Here is a 6,323-nt window from a genome sequence, read left to right as displayed (position 1 = left end):
AGTGGGTTTCATCACTTTGCCAACTGAACCATCTCCTGGTGAAGTTTCTTCCGAACTGAGACTTGGTGTACTTATCTACCAAATGGCAAGGACAGGGCCATGCACTGGCTTGTTGGAAGAGTAGAGAGGCCAATGGGGAAATGCACCAGCCCATTCTCTCGTGCTTCCTAATTATCCGGGGATATAGGTAGGAAGCTTGGGCTCTGGGCCTCACTGGAAAGGATGAAGAGGGCAGAGGCAAGAGGGAGAGGATGGGATCTCTATTCAAAGTGATACCTGAGGTCAGAAGGCTTCTGGTCTCTGGGGAATTTCTTTGCTAAGAGCCTCACAGGCCACACAGACCCCAATCAGTGCGGAAATCCTTGACTCTCAGGACATACACAAATCCCTCCTGGGAACTGTTTGTTGTTTTTAGCTAGACTGGGGATTCAGCTCCTGCCCAGCTCTGAGACCATTAATACTTGAAGAATGCAGCCTCTCCTTCCCTGCATCCCCATGGACTGGCCTGGATCTAGGCTTCTTCCTCCCACTCACAGACTAGGAGAGTCAGAATGCTGGGGGAGGGGGACGGGTGTGGGAACAGTGATGAGTGACCCTTTCCTGAGGCCTGAGGAGCCTGGCTTTATTTTCAGAATGGGACCTCCTTCAGCACCTCCTGCCCCCATCCCCAGCTGCTGTTGCTCCTGCCATCTGGTCTACGCCCCTAGCCACCAGTTAAGCCCTCAAATGGGAATTTCTCATCTGCTTCTCCCAAGTCCTTTTCCTACCATTTTCTGTAGTACCAGGTATCTCTAATGGCAATGACCAAGAACTGTTCTCCCACACCCACATGCACCCTCCAGGCAACTGCTGTCAGCCTTTTCTAAGGTTAGAGGATGCCTCTTCAGTCAGTACAAAAACCAGGGCCCCACTGCAAAGCTTGGGGAGAGGTGGAGAGATGGGAAAAGAACCGATAGGGGGAAGGGCGGCCGGCGGGGGAGGGGGGGCGGCAATGGATAGACTGTTGGGCAACAGGTTCTTCCACTGGGAGACTCCATCATCCCTAGTGAGGACAGAGGGGCTGCTATCAGTCCCAGGCTACCTGACACTGCTCTCATCCTCTTCCTGTACAAGTATGGGGAGGGAGAGGTGGCACAGAAGGCTCTGGCCACTCCAAGAGTGGATCACATGAAATCCACTGTTTCCAAAACAGAGGCGTGATCCTGGGGAGGTGAGTGAGACCACTGAAGCCTGTGGAGACAGTGGCTTCATCAGAGAGCAGCATGGAGGTTAAAGTGGACACAGTGCAGCTGCTAAGAGACAGGTAGGGGACACTGCTTGGTCATGGGAGGTGACGAAATCAGGGCCTGGGCCACCATGTTAGAGACAAGGGTAGAGAGAACTAAAGTCATTGGGGAGGGCGTGGTAGCAGAGATGGCCCTCTGTTCTGTTTGGGAGACTGAGGAGAAAGGACAGTATATTTCTGTGTCTACGGAGACAGAAAGGAGACCAAATCTGCAGGAGAGGCAGCCTTTCTATCTCAGGAGTTCTTATATGTTTCTGGAAGACAGCCAAGTGGAGATGTTAGGAGACCAGCGAGGGCTGGGTATATAGGTTTGCATACTGGAAAACAGTTTAGGTGGCACATGCCTGCTGTCATCTGAGCACTGGAGAAGCGAAGGATGGAGGACCAGGAGTGCAAGGTCAGTCATTCTCACTGAAATATTTGAGGCCTGATCTCAAAGCAAAGCAAAAGATTTGTACGGGATTTATTTATTGACTGCATCTAGGAGTACAGTACATTAGCAAGAAGAGAAGGCATAGGGTAAAGTCCTGTGGAAGCTCCACCTCTGTGGAGAGACCAGAAACTGCCCAGAAAGCTTAGCCAAGGAGACCTGGAATGGTCACAGGGCAAAAACAAGCTTTATGGGTTGGGAAGCCAGTAAGCCTCTGTCTTATAACTTGTGGAGATAATTATGAGCACACGAGTGAGTACGTGTGTGCGTGAGTGTGTGTGTGTGTGTGTGTGTGTGTGTGTGTGTGTGTGTGTGTGTGTGTGTTTAGGCACTCTCAGAGGCCAGAGGCATCAGATCCCCTAGAGCTAGAGTTATAGGCAGTTGTCAGCCACCTAACATGGGTGCTAGGAACTCAGGTCCTCTGCAAGAACAGTGTACACTCTCAACTGCTGAGCCATCTCATCTCTCCCTCTCTCCAGACTTCTATCTTATTTTTTGAGCCATGGACTCAGGGGTGGGGCGAGGGGGCAGGGAGCGTTGTTTATTTTTACATGGGATCAAACTCAGGTCTACAGGCTTGCATGGCAAGCACTTTAGCAATGAGCCATCTCCCTAGCACCATGTGGAAGCCATTCTTCAGATTTGGGTGTAAGCTGGCAGAGAGACATGGCTGTATGTCATGGTAGTCTGACACTGAACTCAGGAGGCATAGAAGGGAGACTCAGGCAGGGGTGAGGTGGGACTAAAGGCAGGAAAAAGACCAGGAACCAAAGTGTGCATCCTGGAGAAGAGACAGAATGGAGCCCAGTTCAGAGAGCTCTCGGGACCTTCAGGAGGGTCGGGAGGTTACAGGAGGCAGGTGGAGAATAGATACAGAATAGATACAGGGAAGAGATACAGAAGTGTCCAGAGAGGATGGAGAGCCAGGGGTGAGTCCCTGTAGGAGGCCCCTGCACCCTGGTTCACAATCCTGAGAGGTAGGCTCATGGGAGACCTTGTAGCCTAACTTCCCCACTAGAGTCATGAGCAGGAAAGCAGGATTGGCAGAGCAAGACTGGAGGGCTTTATCCTTCCCGGACCTCCAACTTTTGTAGACTTCTCTCTATCCAAGGTCACAGCTCCTGTCTGGGGTCTCCCTAACCAGCTGTCCTCTCCAGGGTTTGCTGGTCACCCACTCCTGCCCCTTCAGGCCTAGGGGCTACACAGCCTTTCCATTGTTACTAAGGGCTATTCTGTTCAGGCTCCCCATTTTACAAGGGGTACATCGGCATTCTTCATGGCTCTTTTAGATTTGTTAGTTGTTCCTTTTTGTCACCTCCCCTTGGTTGCACAGTCTAAATTTCCCTTCTCTAGGTGACGCAAAGGCATGCCTTCCAGGACTCATTTTTCTCTCTGAAGATGGAAGCCACGAGATTGGGGATGTAGGTGAGTTGGTTGCGTGGCATTCATAAAGCCCTGGGTACAAGCTCCAGGGTCACTCAGGAGATGAAGGCAGGAGGACCAGAAGTTCATGTTCATTCTCAGTTGTATATTAAATATGAGGCCAGCCTGGGTTACATGGTACTCTGTCTCAAAAGAGAAGGAAGAAGGAAGGGAGGAAAGATGGAAGTATTGTTCACTGCTGACAATGGCCAGGAAGAGGCTTAGGGAGAGGGGTGACAGTCTAAGGCCTTTATTGTAGGGAGCAAGAACTGATTTATCAAAGAGAGTAAGGGTTGTGCTGAGAGTATGTAGAGGGTGTCACTACCACACACTGTCATCTGGTGTTCTCATGGCTCAACATGTAGGTGTAGAAGTGATCTGAACAGATTTGTAACTCTGCTAGCTTGGTACAACCAAGGAGAGCAGGACAAGGGCATATCCGAGAGAGAATAGGGGAACAGCTGGGAGGGTCCTGTGGGGTCCCACACTAATGTGGATAGGACAGTGAGTGAGCAGCCAGCAAGGGGCATCTGAACATGTGACTTGAAAGTGCTCTTCCCAGGCATGAAGAGAGCTGGTGACAAGAAGCTGAGGTAGGTAGGTAGCTAGGTAGGCTGTTCACTGAGACCCCAAGTTCTTGGGGGTGGGAAGGAAGTCCAGAAGCTGTTAGCTTCAGTCTGGGACAAACAAGGGGGCATGGCCAGGATGTGCAGCCACACTCCGCGCACGTGCACAGCACGCATGCACAGCCACACGCCCACACCCACCCACACAGTCACACTCTTGCGCACGCCCACAGCCCTCCCAGACACTCCAAACACCCTCACATGCACTCACCCTCACACGAACCCCAGACAGCAGATGGGGCGCTCGGGTAATTGGTTAAACCTGTTCCCGATGTCTGGCTCCGCCTTGGCAGCGCCGTCTGACAGGAAAGCTGGCTGGGCCTGCACCGCTAAGCCTGCTGCCCCCCATCCCCTCCCTCTGTGTGGCTGCCCTGGAGCAGGGACCCAGAGAGGCCTGTGGACTAGCTGGCTCCTCTTAGGCAGAACCTGACTCTCCAGTCAAAGAATACTTGATGCCCTGTGGGAAGCAACCACAGCACCTGTGAGGAGAGGTTGGTAAAGAGAGCAAGCACCATGCAGAGACCAATCTGGGAAAGTTCTGTGGACAAGAGGAAAGATTGTGATTGCTCCCTGAGAAGAAGCACATGGATTGGGCCTAAAGAACTCCTGCTTGCTACATGTGGGGCTTGTGTGACTCCATGCTCTTAACCAAAGCTTAGAAGAATCAGGCCATCATTCCTCAGGGCTCTGGAGGTCAGCACTGCTGATGAGAAGTGGCCAAGCAGGCTTGCTTAGGCAGGCCTGGCCCAGCAGTTCACCCAAACACAGACACAGGGGAGGAGGCCAGTGCCCACTCTCTGACCCTTTGCAGGTCTCCCTCTCTCGGCACGGGCCATTGGGATGAAGGAGCAGCAGTCCTGTCTTCTCACTGTTCGGCTGCATCTGCGTCTCTTCGTCTCTTCGGGAGAGACTTCGGTTTGTTCCCTGGAGAGGGCCCAAAAACTCCCAAATTAGCAAACCTGGCAAGCCCACAGCTCAGAAAATAGTTCATCCTGATTCCATGTTTTTCAGGCTCACAGAAGCCTTTATTAATGAAGTCACAACACCAATATTTACCGTCTGCGGGAGAGGCACAACATGGGGGGGATGGAGGGGGCTCCCTGCCCCGCCCCAGCAAGCCTGCTGAGGAAGATTGGCAGATTTCTGGGCCTTCTAGTCCTTTATCTTCTTGACGGGGCATTCTGCTGTGATCTTCCAGGACCCATCCCCCAACGCCCCCACCCCTAGACAAGCATGGCAGGATCTTCAGAGGAAGATCACCCATTCTGTCCCACCACCACTAGTGCTCAAAGGGAACCTCTCTCTCCTCATTTCCACCCTACCTGTTCATGTGCGTGCACGCATGCGCGCGCACTCACACACACACCACACAACTACTGCACTTGATTGGCAGGAAGAGTTGTTGAGGGTTTAATTCAGACTTAGCTAGGTTAAGACTTAGGATTGGAGGGATGTGTTCATTTGATGAAGGAGGGGACAGGAGAAACAAAGTCTTTTGGTTCCTCAAAATTGGAATGGACATCAGTGAGACTGGCAGAGTAGAAAAGGTACCCAGAGGACAGGGGGAGTGTTCTCAGCAAAAAGAATCTTGTGTGCTTGGCTTTCTGCACCTAGCCCAGGCAACATGAATGGGTCTCCAACCTGGATCAGGTGTCCACAGGGCACTCACCAACTTCCCAGGCGGGAAGAATAGCACAGGCCTGCCTTAGCTGTGGCAGCTCATCAGAAACACTCAGGGACACCAGGAGCAATGTAGGAGAGGCCACAGGTCAGCACAGGACTAGGAAAGGGGAGACACTACCTTGCCTGACCAGGGGGACAGACCCCTCTTGGCCACAACATAGAGGACCTTCTTTGATAATCACAGAGTCCACTTAATGCCTATGCTCTTCCCAGAGAGCAGACTGGACTCAAGCAGGTGGCAGAGACCACAGAGGGATGCTGATTTGACCAACTGTAACTGGACACCACTGTCTAGCCAGGAATCGATGAGCTGGGTAAGAGAGATGTCAAGTGTGGATGAACCAGAGGAAGAGGAGAGGAGGGACCCAAAATGGAGACTTAGGGGTTAGGGAGAAAAGGAAGGCATTCCTGCAGATGAAGAAACAGATGAGCTCAGGCGGAAAGTGGATGGATATGGCCACCAGGGGAACTTGGGAGAGTGGTTGGTGACTACCGTTCACATCAGCAGAGTGCTAGAGTGGACAGGTGGGGAGGCCGTGGGAGGTGAAGTAGAGGCAGGCCTTGGTGTTGGTTGGGGGCAAGACTGTTGGAAACACAAATTGAACTTCTCCAGGGTAGAGGAAAATGTGTCAAGGGGGAAGACAAACAGACAAACTAAAGGGCAGAAGGACAAGAGTTGCCTTTCTTTGTCGATCACCTCTGAAAGCTCCATCAAGCCCATGGATACCAGGTGTGGTGGCTCATACTTACAATCCAGCACTCAGGAGGATGAGGCAGGAGGATTGATGTGACTAGGAAGCCAGTTTGGGCAACAGAGTAAGATCTTGCATCTGAAAAAGAAACAAACAAAAAAAAAGCTGCCTTGGGTTCTTCAAGA

The sequence above is a fragment of the Cricetulus griseus genome, chromosome 8 (genome assembly GCF_003668045.3).
Source record: "Cricetulus griseus strain 17A/GY chromosome 8, alternate assembly CriGri-PICRH-1.0, whole genome shotgun sequence".
Taxonomy (NCBI): Eukaryota; Metazoa; Chordata; class Mammalia; order Rodentia; family Cricetidae; genus Cricetulus; species Cricetulus griseus.
Note: the sequence above shows the minus strand (reverse complement) of the source record.